Consider the following 23,632-nt stretch of genomic DNA (forward strand, 5'->3'; position numbering starts at 1 on the left):
CCTCAGCATGCGGGTGCATGCTAAATCCTCCGCTGCTGTCCCAACAGTGTAACCTGGTCGATACCAGACCTACGTGGCCCCCATGCTTACCGGGGGAGGTGCTTCTCGGCGGCGGGGCAGCCGCCTAAAGATTACTGCTCCAAAGTTCCCAAAGAAAGAGAAGCACTCTTACAGCAGTGTAGACTTCAAGCCTTTATTGGTATGCATGCCGCCAGCATGCCGATTCCTTAAGCAGTTCTGCCAAAACAATGCCTGACGCGTTTCAGAATGCAGTTCATTCCTTTCTCAGAGGCTTCCGGCAGATTAGCGCGTGACACAGTCCTCTTATTAAATGCCTGTTGACACGCCCTGAATGGGCTGTTCCGGTGTTGGTCCTCACCGGAGCATTATGGGATTTGCAGTGTCACAATTAAAACTCCTCAAATGGATGCGCATAGTGTGCCTCAGCATGCGGGTGCATGCTAAATCCTCCGCTGCTGTCCCAACAGTGTAACCTGGTCGATACCAGACCTACGTGGCCCCCATGCTTACCGGGGGAGGTGCTTCTCGGCGGCGGGGCAGCCGCCTAAAGATTACTGCTCCAAAGTTCCCAAAGAAAGAGAAGCACTCTTACAGCAGTGTAGACTTCAAGCCTTTATTGGTATGCATGCCGCCAGCATGCCGATTCCTTAAGCAGTTCTGCCAAAACAATGCCTGACGCGTTTCAGAATGCAGTTCATTCCTTCCTCAGAGGCTTCCGGCAGATTAGCGCGTGACACAGTCCTCTTATTAAATGCCTGTTGACACGACCTGAATGGGCTGTTCCGGTGTTGGTCCTCACCGGAGCATTATGGGATTTGCAGTGTCACAATTAAAACTCCTCAAATGGATGCGCAAAGTGTGCCTCAGCATTCGGGTGCATGCTAAATCCTCCGCTGCTGTCCCAACAGTGTAACCTGGTCGATAGCAGACCTACGTGGCCCCCATGCTTACCGGGGGAGGTGCTTCTCGGCGGCGGGGCAGCCGCCTAAAGATTACTGCTCCAAAGTTCCCAAAGAAAGAGAAGCACTCTTACAGCAGTGTAGACTTCAAGCCTTTATTGGTATGCATGCCGCCAGCATGCCGATTCCTTAAGCAGTTCTGCCAAAACAATGCCTGACGCGTTTCAGAATGCAGTTCATTCCTTCCTCAGAGGCTTCCGTCAGATTAGCGCGTGACACAGTCCTCTTATTAAATGCCTGTTGACACGCCCTGAATGGGCTGTTCCGGTGTTGGTCCTCACCGGAGCATTATGGGATTTGCAGTGTCACAATTAAAACTCCTCAAATGGATGCGCAAAGTGTGCCTCAGCATGCGGGTGCATGCTAAATCCTCCGCTGCTGTCCCAACAGTGTAACCTGGTCGATACCAGACCTACGTGGCCCCCATGCTTACCGGGGGAGGTGCTTCTCGGCGGCGGGGCAGCCGCCTAAAGATTACTGCTCCAAAGTTCCCAAAGAAAGAGAAGCACTCTTACAGCAGTGTAGACTTCAAGCCTTTATTGGTATGCATGCCGCCAGCATGCCGATTCCTTAAGCAGTTCTGCCAAAACAATGCCTGACGCGTTTCAGAATGCAGTTCATTCCTTCCTCAGAGGCTTCCGGCAGATTAGCGCGTGACACAGTCCTCTTATTAAATGCCTGTTGACACGCCCTGAATGGGCTGTTCCGGTGTTGGTCCTCACCGGAGCATTATGGGATTTGCAGTGTCACAATTAAAACTCCTCAAATGGATGCGCAAAGTGTGCCTCAGCATGCGGGTGCATGCTAAATCCTCCGCTGCTGTCCCAACAGTGTAACCTGGTCGATACCAAACCTACGTGGCCCCCATGCTTACCGGGGGAGGTGCTTCTCGGCGGCGGGGCAGCCGCCTAAAGATTACTGCTCCAAAGTTCCCAAAGAAAGAGAAGCACTCTTACAGCAGTGTAGACTTCAAGCCTTTATTGGTATGCATGCCGCCAGCATGCCGATTCCTTAAGCAGTTCTGCCAAAGCAATGCCTCAAAACAATGCGGTCGCCAGTAGGTATATATAGTTAGGATTTTTTCTCTATGGGATTTTTGAAAATTCTATGTCTAATAACTTTGACGTTTGTGGACGGAATTGGCTGAATTTTCAGGAAAATGGCACATTTTGTTTCTGAGCAGCCCTTGAAAATTTGGGGGGGGTTTGTCAAGGGGGGGCCGAGAAAAAAGGGGGGTCCCAAAACGTGTTTTTAACATTGAGTTTTCCATAGGGCGGTTGGCCTCACTTTTAGCCCGAACGGCTGAATGGATTTGCACAAAACTTGGCAAAATTGTAGGGACTGGTAGCCCGATGTGCCTTTGCTAGGTCTCAATATATGTGCTTCAGTGGATTTTGAGAAATTAACGTTCAAAAAAAGATATATATCTGTAACAGCGGACCGGGCAGCGCTCCGGTTACGCGGACTTTACGCGTTACGGAGCTTTGTGAAGCGAAGCTGATTGGTTCTCCGGCGTATGTAAACATTCCAAACAGTCCGTAGCGGCCGCCCTCTTGTCTCTCGGGAGGATCGAGAGACAAGAGGAGGCCAAAGCGAAGGGGCAAATGACCATAAGGGGGCATAGTAGATCCTCGCTGACCCCCTAGGTTTGATGTGGAGGTTTTAAAAGGGCCCCGCGGGGCAAAAAAAAAAAATAATAATAATAATCGAACGGCTGAATGGATTTGCACGAAACTTGGCAAAATATTAGGGACTGGTAGCCCAATGTGCCTTTGCTAGGTCTCAATATATGTGCTCCAGTGGATTTTGAGAAATTAACGTTCAAAAAAAGATATATATCTGTAACAGCGCTCCGCTTCGCGTACTTTTCGCGTTACGGAGCTTTGCGAAGCTGATTGGTTCTCCGGCGTCTGTAAACATTCCAAACAGTCCGTAGCGGCCGCCATCTTGTCTCTCGGTAGGATCGAGAGACAAGAGGAGGCCAAAGCGAAGGGGCAAATGACCATAAGGGGGCATATTAGATCCTCCCTGACCTCTTAGGTTTGATGTACCATTTTGCAAAGTTTGGTGTGATTCCGTTCAGCCATTCAGGCTGTAGACGTATGTAAATGTCCTATGGAAAATTGCATGGGGAAAACACATTTGAAAGTGTTGAAATTTAGAACCAATTAAAATGCTACTTTGGTTTTGTATTTGTGTGTGATGAAAGTTAATTGGTTATGTATATATCTCAAATGAGAGGAAACCACAGCCATTTTGTGATACTACTGTCTGAGGTACATTTGTGAGGAATTTTTGGTTGTGAATTGCTGGTGTTTGATTTACACAGTACTAACACTTCTCCTACTTTTAAAAAGGTGAGTTGTTAATTTGTAAGGGGAACTATGTTGTACACTTGAAGATAATTTGAAAAATGTTTTCTATTATTTATTTGCAGTCCTTCTGTTATACTAAATACTTGATAAAGTTAGTTTTATATTATGTATTACTAAAAACGATAAATGAAAGTGATTATTTTTTTCTGCAACTTACAGCAAGCAATTTCAAAATAAAATGGCTCACAATGAAGAGACCGTGGCAATTTCTTTTGAATTATCCACTACATTGATTGAAATTGACAGCACCAATAATGAAATATTGTCACAAGGAGGAGATGACTTGAATGATTTTTTTGATCAATCTGTTGATGGCGAATTTATCGAATGTTTGGAGACCATAGAGTTACAAGAATCATCATTGCAGACTTTTAATGAGGAGATTCCAGATGAGATGATTGAAGAGGAAATTCCTGATGAGGACATGTTACTAGTTCTTAAAAATTTAGAAAATTCAGAAGAATAAATTTATATTTAGAAATCAAAAATTGTTTGAGACATTATTCATTTTTATTTTTAATTTATGAGGTTGTAGCGAAGTGATTGTAGTATAAAATGAGACTTATAGTATAGAGTGCAACATTTTTATGTTACATGGTAAGTTTACTCATATTTACTTCCCTTCTCCCACTATATTATCTCCAATGTGTATTTGACATCTCTTCTTCATCTCCGGCCTCCTTTCTCTCACTGTGTGTCTCTGATGCATCTTATCGCTGCTATTTTGTGTAATTACAGAAGAGAGCAAAATAAAATAGTTTGGAACGTGAAAAGGGGGCAAAGTAGAGTACCCCTCACCCCCTAGGCCTTCTCAGGCGGTCCCAAAAGGATCAGTTTCTGCTTTCCTGAGAGATTATGGTATGAGTTCCATATACCACAATAACTTGCATTACAACATGCAAGATATCTATCTCCTATTACCAACTTTTGGAGATATTCGCGCTAAGCGCAAATATCTCCAAAAACTAACACCTGCCCTGAGCAGTTCTTAGCCATGTTATGCAATGGGAGGTGGATAACATGGCTAAGAGCATTAGCTCGGTAATGCATGAATATCGCTGACTTTTTAGCGATATTCATGCATTGCGGCCGTTTTTTATCGCATTTGCGATAAACCTTGATAATAGCAAGGTTTATCTTCGATAATTTCTGATGATGCTTAGCGGTAAAAAATTCGTTGGTAAGCATCGTTAGCGATAAATATCGCTTAACTTTGGTAATATGCACCAACGTCTGTTAACGTTCGATTCGAAGGAAATCAGGAAGTGTTGAAAAACATTGTTTGCGTCATCTTGCCTTTTTTGAAATGCCACACTTTTGTCGTGCACGGCAGCCATTTTAGATGCCTTGACCAGACCCACTCTCTGCACGCTGTCGATTCGTAGCATGGCTCCCCACCCTCGCAAGCATCTTCCCCAGGCACTGGTTACCCCCGCTCTCTGTCTTATGCATGGGCAATAAACCTCCCCTCATCTGCGCTGCTCTTCCCTGAGAATCACACTCTGTGCCCGCCCGACACCTCCCTTTCGCCCTATTCACTACCGCACCCTCTGACACTCCTCTTCCTCTGTGTCCGATTGTCCAGGCTATCAGCTAGCCCTGCAGATGTAGTTTATGGCCCCAGCTGTAAAGAATCACCCCTCTTCAAAGGAGTTATAGTAGATCAAGGCCCACACCCGATGAGATCCGTCACACCACACGTGTTCCTACTATCTGAAAACCATCCTGTATTGTGATTGGGGAGGGGACCGAGCCTGAAGCGGAAGATTCCAGGGATGACTCTTTGTACATCAAAGTTTTTACATTTATGTGTCACATTAAAAATATATAGCACTCCAACAAAGTAGTAGGATTATAAAACTTTAATAACTTATAAATATATACAACAAAACAAAAACAGTAAAAACATTTAAACAACGAAGAGACCGTGGCAATTTCTTTTGAATTATCCAAAACATTTATTGAAATTGACAGCACCAATAATGAAATATTCTCACAAGGAGGAGATGACTTGAATGATTTTTTTGATCAATCTCTTGATGGCGAATTTATCGAATGTTTGGAGACCATAGAGTTACAAGAATCATCATTGCAGACTTTTCATGAGGAAATTCCTGATGAGGACATGTTACTAGTTCTTTCAAATTATGAAAATTCAGAAGATGTTGCCTGGGTGCCGCACTGATTTGGGTATCCGGCGTGGGGCGTCCCGGGGGGTGGATTGTCAGTAGCGGTCTGTTGTGCGAATAGTTCCAAGGCAGCAGAAAGCGCTGAAATCTGGATGTCACGAAGGTGATGTCTAGTAAGTTGCCGCCCAGCAAATAACGGCGTGGGGCGCCGTGGGGGTGAGTGAGTCCAGTAGGCACCACAGCTATACTTACCGGCATTGCAGAATTACTGCTGGGGACAATGCCTGTGCTGTAGCAGGGTCACAGCAGAAACAAAAAGGATTCTGTTGAAGATGTTGTTGGTTTTCAATTTGAAAACAGTTCTGGTGTCAACTGCTATGCTAATGTAGTGGTTAATGTTTTGTTTTCTCTAGAAAATGTAAAAGAGGGGGAGGCAGTCCAAAGTTCTGGTAAAAGGGCAAAGGAAAGGATCAGTGGTTTGAAGTATCAGACAAACAGGGGAGGGGGTGCAACAATTTTTCCTACCGGGTCACAGTGTGCCTTCACCGGAACTGAGGTCTGCAGGATTCTAGTCATTCAAAGTGAGGCTGGCGCCAGCATGGGAGCGCCGACGTCCCGCGGATACAGTTTCGTCACTCCACGGACGATCATGGCAGTCATTCCCCATCGGGGGTGTCTGCGGGGGTCGGAGACTCCCGCGGCTCCTCTAGAATCTTCAAGGTCGTGGAGGACTACGGTGGTGGAGTCAACCAGTGACCGGGCCATTTCTTTATGCTGGGCCCGCTTTTGCCAGGTCGACCGCCATTTTGAGAGTTCGGTAGCTACTGGCGATCGCGGGGTCCAATGAGCGGACGGGCTCCACCCTGCCGGGCGAGACGTTGCAGCATCGCCACAGTGGAAGAACCCTTTTCCGGGTGCCTGGAGCGCTGAGGGTGCAGGTGGGAAGCCTCCACTGGGGAGGCGGGAGAGGCCTGTTCGCACCGTCTCTCCCTCCCAGTGCACCCCACGGCGTCTCGCTTGAGATTTGTTATGGCCGGACCAGGCGATGAGGACGAGGGGGGGGGGTCGGAGGCATGTGCAAGACATCCCCCCCAGTGTTGTAAAAGCCATTTTTGAAGAAAGAAGAAATGTCCCGTCCGTCTTCGGGCCAGGCTTCCGGTGGATGTCGGCCGGACGCCCCTTGCTCTGGCCCCATGAACGGGTTCCTTGGTTTATCGGCTGCAGCCGGATCCCATCGGCCCCGGCCGTTGGTGGCCGGACCGGTAGAGAATGTGGCGGGACTACCTGCAACTGTCAAGGGCCACCGCGGCCGGACTGGGAGAGAGAGGGGAGGGTCGAGGACACGGACATTCCCCCCCCTGCAACTCTCCAGCGTTGTCAATCCCCCTGGCCGGGTCCCACTGGCCTCGGCCTCTCCTCCGGCTACACCCTACGTGATGATCTCCTGGCCAAGGCGTGGCAGCAGGACCCGCCTTATATGTGTTGCTTCCGGCTGGGCGTAGCCGAAAACCTGTTGCCCTTTGGAAGTTTCTAGAATGGGGCGGATGTCTGCTGACTTCTATCTTTCCCAGTTTGCCGTTATTTGGCCGTGGCAGGCGGTGGGACAGACAGGTTTTGGGGCAGTGAGGGGCGATGTTTTCAGGTTTCTTATTACAGGCTTACTTCTAACGTTTCTTGTTTCTAGGACAATAATAGGTTTTATCGTTACGTATTGTTATCGTTTCTTTGTTTGTTATTTAATAAAAAGTTCATCAGTGGCCTACTGATTTTCGTTTTCCTATTCCTTTCTTTCCAGGTTGTTTCATGCTAAAGTTTCTGTTAACAGGATACAGTGATCACTTCGTTATTATTGCATATGTCCTTTTCACTAGGGGTGCTCTCTGGTCGGGCCAGATGACCTATCTCTAGTAAATGGTCCGGGTGAAACAGGTGCATCAATCAGTGGGGAGTAGATAGGCATGACAGATTACAACGGGGGACAAAGGTCCGCATTACCTACCCTTTCACTACTTGCAAAGATTTTCGTACGTTTATTTGCAAACAGGGAATACCTCCAAAAAGAACCAATTCCCAAACAGTCAATGTTCGGGCAAACAATCAATCAATGAGGAACGAAATAGGCACGATGTGTTAAAGGTTTGCTTTACCTACCCTTCACTATCTGCAAAGGGAGAGAGAATATTCCTATTCTTCCCCGTTTGCAGGCAGAGAAGATCCTTAAGAGAACCAACTTCGAACAATTCAATGCTCGATCCAATCAATCAATCAATGGGGAGAAAAATAGGTATGACGGATTACAATGGGGACAAAAGTCTGCATTTACCTATCCTTCACTATCTGCAAAGACTAAACAGAGTATGGCGATTCTGTGCTTGTTTGCAAATGCTTGGATAACAATCAATCAAATGGAGAGAGAAGCAGGCACGACGGATTACAACGGGGGCAAAGGCCTGCGTTAACTAACCTTCACTATCTGGAAAGAGAGAGTACTCCTAATAGAAATGAGGGGGGGGGGCAGCATTGAAAGCAGATCAGTGAGCATAAACACGAAAATGTTTTTTCTTACCACGTACTTGACAATCGACAGCTTATGATATTTGCTATTAAAAAACCATTGAAATTCACTGAAAAAACCATAGGTTATAGACCATATATAGTTAGGAATTAGCATTTACAAAACCTTGAAAATTCACTGAAAAAAACATAGGTTATAGACCATATATAGTTAGGAATTAGCATTTAAAAAACCTTATTTTACTCACACAAAACCATTGAAATTCCATATATAGTTAGTAGTACTAACTATATATCGCGCACCCGCAATCCACTGCTGATCATGTCACATATTACATCATTCATGACATGGTCAGTGACATCACTGATGACATCACTGATGACATCTCAAATGACATCACTGATGACATCTCATTTGACATTACTGATCACATCACTGATGACATCATTCATGTGATAATACGATGAACCGCTTCAGACTCTAATATAACCTTAGATACACTCAGTGTAAACAGACACTCACAGACTGTCACTCATCCATGGAGTTACTTACACACCTAGTCAGTCATGCAAAGAATCAATCACACCTCCATTTCCTCAACTATACAGTTATACACACCTTACTTATTCAATCATATACTAACACATATTTACTCTCTTATACAATCTCTGATACAAGTTCACAATGATCCATACAGCCACTCACACATTCACTGGCTCTTATGCACAGTTATTTATATATGTCAACTCTCACATGTACTGTGTTTTACATATGTACTTACTTTGACATGTAGCACTGAGATATCCATTCACTCACCAATACACTCATGCACACAGTCATTCGCCAATACAGCTGTTTCCACATGCACATTTGAACCCATACATCTAGTGAATCAACTGCTCACACATCTGTGCACAGAGTTATGCACCTCCCAGCCACCCACACACACACTCAGTCTCCCATACAAATACTTAGGTAATCAACCAATAACCCATATAGTTACTCATACAGCTACTGATCAACACATGCAGCAGTTTACAGAACAACAGGCATAATGATGCACAAATTAAGACAGTTTAGTCACTAACCCATGTTAATGTTAATGTTAAAGGAGTTTGTATAGCGCGCAGCTGCCCCAGCCAAGGGGCGTCCCGGCGCTCAGTGAGACACATTTAATCACTCACTCATACAGTCAGTCATGCACCTACTAAAAACTTCATCCAGACACTTATACATCCACTCATTCTTCAATATGTAAGACATATTTTAACTTTACAGAAACATACAGTCATTGGATGTTGTCATCAGTGATGTCATCAGTGATGTCATCAGTGATGTCACTGACCATGTCATGAATGATGTAATATGTGACATGATCAGCAGTGGATTGCGGGTGCGCGATATATAGTTAGTACTACTAACTATATATGGAATTTCAATGGTTTTGTGTGAGTAAAATAAGGTTTTTTAAATGCTAATTCCTAACTATATATGGTCTATAACCTATGGTTTTTTCAGTGAATTTTCAAGGTTTTGTAAATGCTAATTCCTAACTATATATGGTCTATAACCTATGGTTTTTTCAGTGAATATATATATATGTATATATATATATATGATAAAATGTGATGGTGGTTAAAACCTACTGTCCTAAATTTTTTACAAAACTGAAATTCACCAGTTGTACTTAATTATTTACAATATTTTTGTTTGTGTTTTTTGTTTTAAAACAGTAGGTTTAATATTACTAGAAGAGCTCTGTATAACTCCACTGTAACCTTTTTTCAGTGAATATATCTGAGCTGATAGTCGAAGCTTTCAGCGACAGAAATGTAAACTTGTGTGTTTGTGAGTTTGATTTAAGTGGTCTGTACATTGACAGAGTAAAGTGCGCATGTCAGCAGCCCAGGTGAGTGGGCAACAGCAGAACTCATTGGATTGTACAGGTATGCAGGGCTCTTTCATTGTAGTCCTCTCAAACATTTGCAATGACATAACCATGCTGTAAATTCTCTATGCTGCACAGCATATCTAAAGCTAGCAGCATATTTAGCTAAGATGCCCCAAGGCCTATGTAAAAACAGGATAGTACAGAAATGACATAGCGTCAGACCCAGTTGTACCCTGATTTCTGATAGGGTTGTGGAGTACCAGATGAGCCCACCTGGAGAAGGAAACGAGGTGCCAGGATGCAACGGGGTGTGAACTACAAACAATCAGGCTGTCCATAATCTACATTTTGAAGCAGTCAGTGTCCAAGGTCCAGGTGATGCGACCAAGACTGAAAGTACCGGAATGCATTGATATTTTCAGCGAAAGACCAGGGTTGTACTTTGTCCTTATTCTATGCGGCCATGTTTATTTGAAAGACAACTGGGTAAGAGTTGTTTGATAACTTCATGGAAAATGATGCCTTTTAAAACATACATTGAGACAGGGGTGTTGGTTCTTTTGCATAGTTTACTTTCATTGTATATTGTAGATCTTGCTATTAGTTTTTTAGTCAAAACACTTCACTGAATTAACAAGACAGGAGCAAACGTAGACCTCAACAATATTCATTCAGTGATTAAGATGAAGCAAGATATGCACAGTTTTCAGCAGTTAAGAAAAGTACACTTCTTGAGGGTCAACAAGGTGAGGCTCTGCCTACAACATGCCAATCTTTAAGCAACATACAAAGGAGCAGTGACATGGCCTAAACACTCCTTTACCCCGAAAGTCTGACAAACAGTTGATGGTCACCTGGGTGTTTATTTGCCCTAAACGTTGCAGGCATCAACACCCAAGTGCATGTAACAAATGCAAGTTGAAGTTGAATTGAATGGTCTAAGGGTGCTTCTACCAAACTAATGTATCCTGCTTGAAGGATGTCTAATGAGAATGATAGAGCGCGCAGGTCGCCAGACTATAGTTTTACCAATATTCACCTGGGCCCATAATTCAATACACCATATTTACTCAATCAGGTAACCTACACTCTACTTCCAGTCTTTTTTGTTCCACTAATTCCTATACCATTGACTTACCAATCCTTGTCACTGGTACCTATCACCACTATGGATCAGGGAGTTAGTTGTAAAGAAGGCAGTCAAAATAACAATTACATTTGCACTCATATAATAACCACAGACTCGAGAAAGGTTTAAAATCTTTATCTAATCATCATCAAAAGTCATAAGCCATAAATTGAAAGTAATTAGACTGTCAATAACCAATATTAGAAACAGAGTATAACTTTGCAAAAGATATATTATGCCAACAATTTAGCAAGTTTGAAATAAAGGGAAGGAAAACAAGGAACATGCTATTTTGAGAACAAGACTTTAACCACTTAACTAAAGGAGGGTAAAGAAAAGGAACATACTAAAAAACACAGTTTAAGCAATTATCAAGGGTAGGTAAAAAGAGGGAACATAATAAGCAATTACGAACCTAATTTAGCATGTGACTATAGGGAAGGTAATAAAAAGGAACACACTAATAAATTGAATAATCAAGCTTAATCACGTTCAAGGGAGAGTAGGAAAAAGGACGCAATTTATGCAATCATTAGACGTTTGACATTTAGCTAAAGGGAGGGTAAGAAAATGCAACACGCTAATAGATCAGTAAAACGCGAATCTTCATTTACCAAGGGAAGGGTGAGAAAGGGAACATATATATTCAAAGCTTTGCAAATTAGGGAGGGTAAAGAAAAGGATGCAAGTTATAATGACAATTACCCACACAGATTTATATTTACCTAGAATGGTGTGAAGACCAACCCTGGCCACGGGTCAGTTAAAAGGACAGAAGAACCCCAAAGAATGCAGTTGTCAGTAGGCCAGCAGGTGCAGTATGGAAATCAGGACAGGGTAGACCAGATTTGGATCAGGACAGGACCACCAAAGGTTAAGACCAGCACCAGCAGTTCAGTTGCAATGCCTGCGCTACTCCCTATCTGCAAGGAATCAGCCAAAACCCCGACTGGGTTACAGCATGTACTAGCAAAGTGCTTTGCCAGCACTTCACCTTCCCAGAACCCCGTTTGGGTCAGCGAGTCTGTCTGGCAAAGTGCTCCGGAGCCCTCTGTTCTAAATCACCTATTGAGTGCGGTGGGTCAGTGACAGGTCATCTATTCGGACATGTCGGACAATTTCTCTAGCTAAACCTAGGCTAGTTATACTATTTTCCAGGTCAGTGTACCACCCCCAAATGTTGCAAGTGTAAGGATCCCCAATTTCGATTGGACAAAGGAAGAGGACAGGTCATCACACCACCTACATTTTAGACTTTTGCCGTCTCCTATTCAAATTTTTGTTCACGCCCATCCAATTCAGGTTCACACAACGTCTTCATTTCTCCTAACAATGGATGTTCTATTTACAAATACATTGTATTTCTCTAGAGTTCATTGGGGCAGTTTCCCAGGAGCATCTTCTTTGTCAGTCAGCTCCTTGGCTAAAGTCCAAAGGTCACTGCTCTGTAGACTTGCAAATCTCGCGCAGTCGCAGTTTCAACAAATATGGAGTACGGCGTTATGTGACAGGCCAATTTTTGAAGTGCAGCATGAAATGGAAAAGAAACAGTTTTAGAACACAGAATAAATTAATACACTGTATACCATGAATTTCTACACTATACCCATTACTTTATAATAAACTATAGCATTAGGATTAGGCAGAATGAACAGCTTAGCAAAAGCAGCAGTGCAAGCCTCTCGCATGTGACAACACAGAGCAGCCATATTAGCTCTTAGTGCGCAGAAGCAACAGATTCCCTCCAAAGCTGCTAGTACGTCATGTCACGTAGGTATGACAGATGCATGCGCAGTAGAAATTCCCGCGTAGCAGCAGCCATTTTATTTGCAAGCGTATTAGGATTCGAAAACACATAAGCAAGCTTCACTCAGATACCCAATAATGAAGAAAGAGGGGCAGATTAGTAAGACAAACATATTGGTTAATTAGTTAACGTTATTCGAGGTTCTTGAATACAAGCAAGACACTTTTTGTGCGAATCCTTGCTCCATCAAGAACAATAGCTCCTGTGCTACTCGATTTCTGACAGATACTCTCAAAGCCGTTCTCTGACTGTCACTGATAATAATGTCCCAACAGTGACAGCCTGTGGGGCTTTTAAATTAATTTACCAATTTATGTGAAATACATTTAGGACATCACACTTGTGCTCATGTGTTTCTCTGTGATGTGCTATATATTCCAAAGATAAACTTTTGAAATTCTCAGTTAGTTTCCTTGGTCAATGCCTCAACAGCTAGGGAACATTTGTCTGGGCCGTGACATTTCTGAATCACAATTCACCACAAAAGCAATGCAAAAGGCTATTCTAAGTCAGTAAAATTGTGCTTTTGAGTCATGAGGAAAAATAGAATATTGAGCAACATTTTGACATAACACAGATTGATTAACTGTACCAGAATTGGGAGTCATTGTGCTTAATGTCTGTAGTTATTCTTGACTCAAATTACAACTGGCGTGACCTAGCTTCACACTCCAGTACTATTAAACCTCCATCCTGGCAGTGTGCAGTGTATTTAAAAGGCAGGACTTGTACTTTCAAATTTGACATGTATTGGTGTTGAAAAACCCTCTGAGTTATTTCTCATTCCTGCAAGACCCATCTCTTCTGTAAGATAACATTGGGATTACCTTAATACATTTGATGATTGTAATTCACAATCTGGAAGAGATTTGGTGTTTCTGGAATCACAATTTAAAATCCCAACATATGGTGAAGTTGGTTACTAAATTGCAATTTTCAAAATGCCACTTTTAGAAGCTGGCATTTTCTTAAATCAGTCATTTTGTTCCTGTTACCTGCCTCCGATCAATTATCTGGGGTGGGTGACAGCTGGGCTTTGTATATTCTCCCTAGATGGCCAATCATAATTGGAGTTTAGTGGTGATTTGATGGGCCATCTTGGGAGGATGGGAGGGTGGAGCTGGACCCAGACTCACTTACACCTGAATAAGCCTTAGCCTGTCCCCACACAAAGGGGTCATAGCCCCCTGTAGTGAATCTGGAGCCAATGCAACAAGGGAGGACCTATGTGCACTTTAAAAGCATATCTTTTAAGTATTCCCCACTTCAAAAGCACAACTGGGTATAAGAACTGGACCTCTGACACCACCACTTCAGTACACTTCTGGACCTGTAACTACTCTGCCAGGAAGAAAGACTGGTGTGCTGCTGAAGAACTGCTACTCTGCTGGATTGCTAATTTGCTGGACCCCTGCCTTGCTGTGCAGCCCTTTTGCCTGTGTATCCCCTGCCTGGGTGAGAAGAACTGGACCTGCATCACTTTAACCCAGAGTGATTCCAAGGGCTAGCTGGTTGACCTCCTGATCTGAAGTCTCAGGGACCTAAAAGACTTCCAACCACCTTGCTTCTGCACTTGGACTCTGCAATCCGTGAGTCTGCCCTGCCAAGTGGTGCCAGGCCAATCCTGGGTCCTTGGAAGGAGGCCTAGGGTGTTTGCTCCAGCAGAACCGACGCATCTGTTCTGTGGAACTGATGCATTGTCACCACTGAGTTGATCGGAATCGGCGCATCACCGCTTCTGCGTGGATTGCACCGACGAATCTCCACTGCTGCCGAGAACGTTCCCATGGGGTGTCGGTTCAAGACTGATTTGCATATGGCTGAGTATAAACTGAAATGGCATGGTGTGCAAACACAACAATGGATTTAGGTCCAGATCCCTGTACTGTAGGTAAATGTTTGACATTGTTTAGCATTCTGTCCATCAATTGTTCTTTTTGCATAGATTGTATTCGGTGCATTGCCTTTGGAACTTACACTGCAAAACGCTCTTCCTGGTGCCAGGTCCTCAACAATGATGAAACTCCGCATCGCAGTTTCCCCGCTCATTGGAGCTGAGGGACCCCCTCGACTGCACGAAGCATCCTTAACACCGTTCTTCATATCGCAAGCCCCATAAGCAGGATCCTCAATGTCGACGCATCAGGATGTCACATCAGATTCTTGCCGTATTTCGGAACAGGTGCACCACCTCTGCTGTGCAAGACATCTTCTAACCGAATCCATGCAATTGTCTCCAACCTCGGATTAAGATACTTTTGTTCTACAGATTTAACTGGGTCCCTGTATCTGATAAAACACTCCATCACAGCCAACCTGAACTTTTGACTTTGTCCTGCTCAGGCGTGAACAGATAGCCCATTTTAGCGCTTTAAGCTTCTTAGTGCTATTTTTATTTAAAACATTTAAAAATCAGTATCTTAGGTTCTACTTATTGGATTTTCATTGTTTGTTCTTGTTTTATTTACTAAAGTCAGAGCAATTTTTCTAACTTGGTGTAGTATCTTTGTATGTGGTCTTTTTACAGTTTTATTGTTTGTAATGTTGCGCAAAAACTTCATGCATTGCCTCTAAGTTATGCCTGACTGCTCTGTGCCAAGCTACCAAAGGGTGAGCAAAGGTTTATTTAGGATTTGCGTGATACGTACCCTGACTTGGAGTGTGGTTGCTCTTTGACTAAGGTGTAAACCTTAGTCAACCACCAACCTCATTTCTAACAGTTATGTTTGTAAAAACAAAAGTGATAGGACCAAAGGCTGCACTGGCTATGGTACTCCTCCTGCCACGGACAATTCTCTGAATGCATCCACCAATACTGCAGTAATCAAAATGGATAAGAGAGAAAGGGGCAAGATCATGGCAAATAAGCAAACTCATAATATCACACATTTGAGTTTTACTACTGAGGTCTAATCCACCCTGAAAAAGGAGATGTCTTCTTCATTGTGTGTGCATGGATTTGCTTGAGCTGCGGCAGATACATACTCCAGGAAGAAAGAAGGATTCTCTAAAAATACATATTTTCCTACTATGAAATCATTAGTCTAGATAGCAGAGGTTGAGGTAAGGTGAACACGAACTTGGCTTTTGGGGGTTTTCTACATATGAAGGATTCTCCATAGCATTGATAATGGGCTCATACAATATTTCCACAGAGCCAAACAGTGGCTTTGAAAGGGAACACAGTCTGTACGTAAAAATGAAGGGAGTATGAAATTAGCCATTTGTTCTGTATCTTCCAATGCCTAGATCGAGCTTCAGGAAGAGATGAGTAGAACATTTACCTTTTTACTAAATGCTTATTTCATTCTATGATGCTAGTGATTTCTAAACTTAAATTGGTACTTGTATATTAAATGTTTAGCGTTTTTTAGGTCTTGTGTAACGTTGCAGCGCAAGCGTTGAAGCCAATGCGCTGATTCACTTTGCGAGCGAGGCATGTTGTATTAGAGTATATTTTAGAAGTGGGGTGGAAGCCCGCCCCTAATTTTCATTGGCTGGCATCATTGTCTATGGTAAACATTGGCTTCCAATTGATAATGAGGCTTGTTAGTCCCTGCTTGTTACCGCCCTGTCTCCTTTTGGGACTACCCATGAGGACTAGATCTTTTACTTGCAGCGTAATACTGTCTCTTTGAATTAGTCCCCCTCCCTCGAGTCGTCTCTTCACCAGGCTCCAATGCGCCGGATTGGGCCTCGGGCCCTGCCCGGTAGTGTCAACATTGCACAGATGCTGAATCTCCAGGGGTAGGAGGGGAAATGATGAAGGTAAACAAGCGCTCCAGCTAGTGAGCTAGTTCAAGTTCAAGTTCAATTTATTTATGATTTTGGAACTCAGATGAGATCCACATAATAAGAAACACAAAGGATAAAACATACATTTTGAACAATAGAATAAGATATACAAATATACATAAACATGTAAAACGTCAAGTAAAATCATTGATGATAGTCATAACATCCTTTAGAAATTTTAATATATATCTAAAAACATTTTAAAAAGTTAAAAATCCTGTGGCAAAACATTTCATTAGGAGGATTATAAATGGCATCCATAAATGCGGTGGCGGACAAAATGGATAGTTGCAGGCAGATTGGCCTCATCCACTTATGTTTATGTTTATGCGATTTTTATAGCGTGCAACTACCCATAGGTGTCTCGACGCTTAGAGTACAGAACCATCGCTGTGGCTGAAAATTTATAATGCAAAGAACCCGTTTTTTTGTTTTTTTCTGAAGTTAATGAGGGTGGGGGCGGTTTTGATGTGTAGGGGTAATGTGTTCCAAAGTTTGGCTGTGGAAATAGTGAAACATCTGTCACCCCAGTTAGCTTTTTTGTACGTGGGACTTTCAGCAGGTGAGCTGAGGATGACCGTAGTGTTCTTGAATGGTGGAGCGGAGAGAGGGCATTTTTAAGGAACTGTGGGCCTATATTATTGATGGCTTTGTATGCAATGCATAGTGCCTTACATTTTGTCCGGCTCCTGATTGGGAGCCAGTGCAGCTGTCGAATGTAAGGGGAAATGGAGGTGAACTTGGGGATGCCCAGTAAAATTCTGGCCGAGGCATTCTGGACTAGCTGCAATCTGTTAAGGACTTTTTCTTGGGCATTCAGAAGAAGGGCATTGCAGTAGTCTGTTTTTGAAAAGACCAAAGTACTGATTAGGGTTTTGCCGGCCGACGACGGAAGGTATGGCATAAGTTTCTTGATTTTTTTCAGGATGTAGAAGGATGAGGATACCACAGAGTTGACGTGTTGCTGGAAGTTCATTTTGTTATCAAATGTGACTCCAAGGTTGTGAACCGAGGCGACAGGTTGAGGAGGGATTCCCATCTCGGGTGGCCACCATTGGGGGGACCAGGTTGGTTCCAGTTTCCCGAATATCATCACCTCTGTCTTATCAGAGTTCAATTTAAGACAGTTTGATGACATCCAGGAACTGATTGCCTGCATTCCCTCTTGGAAATTTGCTGCAACCGAAGTACAATCGTTGTGTACCGATAGCACCAGTTGAGTGTCGTCAGCGTATGTTGTAAGGGCAATACCGTAAGATTTTATTACCCTCGCTAAGTCCGAAACGTAAATGTTAAATAATGTCGGACTCAGCGAGGAGCCCTGTGGTACACCACAAGGAAGTATGAAGGTGCGGGAAGTGCGGTCCATTTTTACTGTCTGTGGACGATCCATCAGGAATGAGGCAAGAAGTTCTTTCGCCTTTTTCTGAATTCCTATTGATGAGACACGGTCGATCAAGGTGGCATGATCGACCGTGTCGAAGGCCGCAGAAAGATCTAACAATATTAGTACTGCCGCTCCTCCCTTATCCATCGTCGTTCTTATTTCGTTAGCTGCTTTGAGTAACGCGCTCTCAGTCCCATGACCCTGTCTAAACCCGAATTGGGTGTCATCCAGTAAGTTGTTATTATCTATGAATTTAGACAACTGTATGTTCATTATCTTTTCAAAGATTTTTGCTGGGAACGGAAGACATGCAATGGGTCGGTAACTGGCGGGAAGGAGGGTCTCGAGCGTAGGTTTTTTTAGGAGGGGTTTAATGATGGCTTCCTTCCAGACTGAAGGGTATGTGCCTGTTATGAACATGGCATTGCATATGTTGGTGAGAGCCGGGGAAATTGCTTCTGGAATGAGGTTAAGAATGGCGGGAGGACAGGGGTCTAGGGGTGATCCTGATTTTGTACCGGAAACAAGTCATTGGATTTGTTCCTCCGTAGCAGCTTCGAAGGTTAAGAAGCTGGGTGCGGTCCTGGAAGGAAGTACAGTGGTGGTGGTGGCAGGGGGTGGGTGAGTGAAGGCTGAGAAAATAGCACTTACTTTGTCTTCGAAGAACTTGGCAAGGGAATTGCAAAGCTCCTGAGATCCATCAAAACGGGGGACAGGAGGGCTAGAAAGGTGAGTAACCACCTGAAACAGTTCTCTTGCAGAATTGTTTGCCTGATTAATTTGGGCGGTGTAGTAGCGTGTTTTTTCTGAGGTAATAAGTAGTTTATACTTGGAAAGTGCACTTTTATAGGCAATTTTTTCTGAGGGATTGTAGTAGCGGCGCCAGTCTCTCTCCAGATTCCTACAGTGTTGTCTCTGCAGTCGTAGGATTTCTGTGAACCATGGAGCTGAAGGGAATTTTCTGCTGCGATGGGAAATTTTAAGGGGAGCTAGGTTGTAGCAGGCTTCGTTTAGACTGTTAAGATAGTTTGTGGATGCTAAAGAGGGATCCTGTTCCCTAATATTCAAAGTATCAAGCAGCGTAACCGCTAGTTGAGGGGGGTCGATATTTTTCCAATTTCTGAAGGACATAGGCTAAAGTGATGTAGAAGAGAGTAGAGGGGAGTTACGTTTTATTGAGAAACAAACAGCTGAGTGATCAGTCCAAATGAGAGGGGTAACAGTAGTGATCACAATGTGAGGGTTGCTGGTGAATAGACCATCTAGAGTGTGTCCCGCTATGTGTGTAGACTGTTTAACCATTTGTTGGAGACTGGCAGCTGCTAGATCATTTATTAACGCCGAGGTATCAGGGTCGTGAGTTACTTCAAGGTGGAAATTGAAGTCTCCCAGAATGGTATAATGTGGGGTTCCTGCTGATACCTCGATTAGATTGTTAAGATTGTTGAGGAATTTGTTTCCGTTGTGAACGATTAGCATTTAGATACCTTGGCATCCAGGTAGCTACATCTGATGAGACTCTACTGACCTATAATGTCGACAAAGTACTCACTGCCCTCCACAAATCTGTTACCTTTTGGAACACGCTTCCCCTTTCCCTAATGGGGCGATTGGCGATTGCCAAAATGGTGATGCTCCCTAGGATCCTCTATACCTTGCAGAACACCCTGTGTCCGTTGCCACCCCGAGTATTTCGGACCTTGAACTCGCTCCTCACCTCCCTACTTTGGGCGGGGGGTCGTAGTAGAGTAGCTTTACGCACGGTGACGCGGAGTTGGGATAAAGGTGGCCTTGAGGCCCCAAGATTTGACCTGTACTGCTACGCAGCACAGCTTCTCCCAGCAGCTAGGTGGTTCGCTGACGCTGAGAATTGGGAACTGGCGCTGCTGGCTGGTACGGCTGATGAAAAGACCCTACAGGAGGCCCTGATGCAGGGTCGCGGCACCGATCGCGCTCTACCATATGTGGTGCGCCACACAGCCGAAATCTGGCAGCGGTTCGTCGAAAGAGTGTTGAAGCGACTGCCGTTTCATAGGGAGCTCCCGCATTCGATCTTGGCCCCGATACTTCGATTGGAGGAGAATCTGTCCTACAGAGAGTGGCGCTCTGGCGGATGCGAGACTGTTGCGAACCTCTACCCGAATGATTCCTTTGTGTCCTTTGAACGCGCCTTGGAGTCCTTTGACCTAAACGAAGGACAGTACCTCCACTACGGAGCCCTCCAAGACGTGGCCAGAGCTACGTGGCCCCAATACCCGGAGGCACCACCGCCTACCAACGCCCTAAACATCATTTTATCCTGTGGGAGAGGCAGGCGCTTGATCTCCCTTCTCTACTCGGCCCTGCGCCGGGACTCTGCCCCCCCGTTGGCACCGTCTTGGGCGGCGTGAGAGGCAGATTTGGGAGTGGAACTGGAGCCGGACCAACGGAGACGGATCGGGCTTTTGACCCGTAAAGTCTCCTGCAACGCACGTTTTAAACTTATTCATTTCCATTTTGTCCACCGAACTTATATGACGCCTGTCTTCCTGCACCGCATATCGGCGGACAGACGGCATAATTGCCCTAGATGTGGGGCGCGGAGGGCGGGCTTCCTTCACTTAGTGTGGGACTGCCCTATGGTTCAAGACTTTTGGCAGAAAGTGGTGGCCCATGTTGCTCGGGCCACGCGGATTACACTTCTTTTGGAGCCCCTCCACTGTCTCCTAGCGCTGGTGCCGAAGCCCAGAAAGAAAAAGTTATCTTATAAATTCCTACAACTCCTGCTAGTCCTGGCGCGGAGACGTGTGGCTATTACGTGGATGGGTCAAAGGGCGCCGGAGTTTTCCCTATGGCTAAAAGATGCGAGAGAATGGGCCTTGGCGGAGGAGACTCACATGCAGCGCACTCGCAGAGATAGGAAGCTACAGGATGATTTGCTGGCTTGGAGGGTGCTGTGTATGGAGGGGCTGGAGGAGGATGATTCTGATGCCACTAGCGCAGAGTTGTTCTCCCCTGCCGATTCGGAATCTGATTGTGCTGGAGGGGGAGTGACTGTGGTAGATTCTGGTCCGGTGTAGAGGCCCTACGTAGCCACACTGCTATTCCTTGATATATATATGTCTAGACATAACTGTGTCTCCCATAAGCCTCTGCAGTACTAGACTACCTGTGCCTCTCCTGGCCCTCACATGAATGTCCTACTATATTCGGTTTTGTGCGACTGATGCCATTTATGGGGTAATTGTTTGTTGTTCAACAGTTTTTTTCCTTTTTTTGAAATGTGAATGCAACATGATAAAACTAGCGAATACAGTGATAAGCTCATATCTTTCGCGCACGGAGACATATTGAATGTTCTGCTCCTACGCCGATCAGCCCCCGGGATGTGGGCTGTATTTGGCTGTGTATGCTCCCTGACACATAATGTTACTATTATTTGCATATAAGCGGTCCTCATGATTATGTCCTGTTAGAAACGGGACCCCCGGCCGGCCAATGCTCACGCCAAGGTCAGTCAGGGATCACCATTTCCAAGTCAGGGCAAGGGAGTTACACACCAAGATAACCCCTGCTCACCCTCTAGGTAACGTGACGCGAGCAGCAAGGCTAATCTCGGAGGCGATGTGTAAAGCGTTTGCGCGCGCACCCCAGCAGCAACACCCTAGGCCCACCACAAAGGAAACTCCACACAAGGTTATATCAAAAATAGCCTTTGTATTACAATAAAAACACATTAGATAAGACACACACTTTACAATGTGCCAACAGGCACGGGCAAGATTTACAAGGGATTATGTACAGGACAGGGCCACCTGGACCACTGTCAGGGGTATGCACTTTTTAGAAATAATACTTGTAGGTATAACACTTAGCACATAAACATATAATGAATGTAGCACACAAAATAGTTACATGTAGCATACAACCAGTAACTACTGGTAAAGGGTAAATACCTCCTACGCCACCCTAAACACTGTAGGAAAATCACGCAGGGAACTAGGACCTTATCATCAGGACCTATGGAAGGAAAACCATCACCTAAGCAAGTCACATTTAGCAAAGGGAAGGAAACCTAAAATAATCACCTAAGCAAGTCACATTTAGCAAAGGCAATAACACATCAACATTCCTCTAAGCAGGTCACTTTTAGCAAAGGGAAATAAAAGCATAAGGAATCACCTAAGCAGGTCACTTTTAGCAATGGTAATAACATAAACAATCCTCTAAGCAGGTCACTTTTAGCAAAGGGGATAAAACATAAACAATTACCTAAGCAGGTCACTTTTAGTAAAGGTAACAACAAACATTCCTCTAAGCAGGTCACTTTTAGCAAAGGGGAATAACAAACAATTGCACATGAAACATTAAAACACATTCAGAGGTGCAGGTAGAACATTTGCGCAGAAATCACATAAGCAGTGAATCATAAATTGTGCAGGGTGCATGTAGCACAACACTAGAATTGTCCCTCAGGCCAACTGGCCTCGAAAGGGCTGGAATGCCCAGAGTCTCAATGTCAGGGAAGGCTGCGCAGGCAGCACAGAACACAAAGCCTAAACGTAGCAACTGTCCACTAAGTGCTGGACAGTTGTGAATCACTGCTGGCCAACGTTGGAGCCTCGGGGGCTCTTAGAACAATGGGGAGGTAACGCCCAGCGTGGGAGCCACGGGGCTCTGACCAACTGCCTGGGTCTCAAGAGCCTCTCTGGGCTCGCAAACAAATATGGCACTTAAGAGCTTCAGCGCTCTAAAACAATGAGATGCCCCCAGAGCCTCTCTGTGCTCTAACTACAACTGGGGCCCAAGAACCTTTCAGGGCTTGAGGAACAATGGGGCCGGGTCTGAGCCTTGCAGGCTCGTAAAGCAAACAGGCCGTCTGAGCCTCTGCGGCTTGCCAAACAAGAAATGGCCTAAGAGCCTCTCGGGGCTCTACACACTAATTGCCCCCCAGGAGCCTCGGGGCTCCGATCACCAGGAATGCGGGGTCGCTGGGAGTCCTTCGTGGACTCGGAATGTACTTGTGGACGTTGGAGCGGCCCGCTGCCAACCGGGGCCGCTCTGTCACCCCCGGGAGGCTTGGGGCCTCTCGGGGCACAAAGAAACCACTATGCCCCGGGAGCCCTTGGGGGCTTCAATCACTGCAGTGCCTCTCGCAGGCACCGAAGCACACAGGGAGCTTCCTCCCCCCTTTCGGCACTCACCGGCTGCTTCCCGGGCGGCGCTTCTCCTGGGCTGCGGCAGGGGCAGGCAAGGCACTATGCCTCGCGCCCCACCTCTCGTCTCCTCGTTTCGCCTGGCTTCCTGCCTTGGACTGCGGGGGCGGGACTTCCGGTTGGCCTCCGGGAGGCCGCGCTGCCATTGGCCGGTCAGGCCAGTACTTCCGGGTCGCCGTGGGCAGCGCGGCGGCCCGTTTCAGGCAGGCAGGCGAGGTGTCAGTATCCGAGGGGTGGGCTCCCTCGTGATAAATCAAAATAAAAGAACGGGGCAAATGCGGCGTGGCAGCCGCTTGGCAATAGAAATAACAGCGCTCTGAGCGCTAAGTCAATTTCGTCGCTTCGAGGCGCCAGAAGGCAGAGCTGGGCAAAAATAAAGTGCTCCTAGCGCTATAACCCAAAATAAAGCGCTCCACAGCGCTAGCAGGC

This window comes from Lissotriton helveticus, chromosome 5_1 (assembly GCF_964261635.1).
Source record: "Lissotriton helveticus chromosome 5_1, aLisHel1.1, whole genome shotgun sequence".
NCBI lineage: Eukaryota > Metazoa > Chordata > Amphibia > Caudata > Salamandridae > Lissotriton > Lissotriton helveticus.